This window comes from Trichechus manatus, unplaced genomic scaffold, assembly GCF_000243295.1.
Source record: "Trichechus manatus latirostris isolate Lorelei unplaced genomic scaffold, TriManLat1.0 scaffold00069, whole genome shotgun sequence".
NCBI classification, from domain to species: domain Eukaryota; kingdom Metazoa; phylum Chordata; class Mammalia; order Sirenia; family Trichechidae; genus Trichechus; species Trichechus manatus.
The window spans coordinates 5,121,991-5,123,076 of NW_004444005.1; the positions used below are offsets into that span (position 1 = coordinate 5,121,991).

Here is a 1,086-nt window from a genome sequence, read left to right on the forward strand (position 1 = left end):
AGGGAGGGGGCCCAGGGAGGGAGGAGAACAGAGCAAGGGAGGGGGCCCAGGGAGGGAGGAGAACAGAGCAAGGGAGGGGGCCCAGGGAGGGAGGAGAACAGAGTGAGGCTGGCTGAGGGGAGGGAGGGGAACGGAGCAAGGGAGGGGGCCCTGGGAGGGAGGAGAACAGAGCGAGGGAGCAGGCCTAGGCTGGCTGAGGGGAGGGGGTAGAACGGAGCAAAGGAGGGGGCCCAGGCTGGCTGAGGGAAGGGAACGGAGTGAGGGAGCAGGCCCAGGCTGGCTGAGGGGAGGCAGGGGAACAGAGGGAGGGAGCAGGCCCAGGGAGAGAGAACAGAGTGAGGGAGCGAGTCCAGGCTGCCTGAGGGGAGGGAGGAGAATGGAGGGAGGGAGCAGGCCCAGGCTGGCTGAGGGGAGGGAGGGGACCATACAGGCCCTGGGTGGGGCTGTTGGTTTGAGGAGCAGGAGGGAGACAGCTGGGGCTGGGGGAGCTTAGGCCTGGAGGACGCCAGAGGCCACAGGCGAGGTCACGCAGGGCCGAGGGGATGGGCTGTGCTCTCCTGGGGACAGGGAGGCCCTATCTGCCTTTCCTTCTCATTGGCCCAGTGAGTGGCCGCTAGGGGCAGAGGACCCAGCAGGACCCTGTCACAAGGTCCAGGGGGGGGAAGATGGTGTGCCCAGGGTCAGGGTGGCAGAGTCAGGGTAGTAAGATGTCCCCGAAATCTAGATCTGTTTAGGTGGGGCTGACAGGCTGCTGATAGACTGGAGGGGAGGGGAGAGAGAACAAGGGTCAGGGTGACCCCAAGACTTCTGGCCAGAACAACAACTGGCAGGACTGGGGTAGGGGGCGGATAGGCATGGAGAGAGGGCGGGGGGAGGTAGGTGTGGGGAGGGGGCGAGGCATGGGGAGAGGGAGGATAGGTGTGGAGAAGAGGGTGGGGGATGGGCACGGGGAGAGGAGGGTAGGCATGGGGGGTAGGTATGTGGAGAGAGGGCGGGGGGAGGTAGGTGTGGGGAGGGGGCGAGGCATGGGGAGAGGGAGGATAGGTGTGGAGAAGAGGGTGGGGGATGGGCACAGGGAGAGGAGGG

The 1,086-nt window shown here is 66.3% G+C and overlaps 1 protein-coding gene across 1 annotated transcript in view; it reads right to left on the reverse strand.

Annotated features, from left to right (window-relative positions):
• SCUBE1 (signal peptide, CUB domain and EGF like domain containing 1) overlaps nt 1-1,086 on the reverse strand; it is a 153,491-nt gene that overhangs the window by 6,671 nt on the left and 145,734 nt on the right. The gene's annotated exons all lie outside the window — the stretch shown is intronic.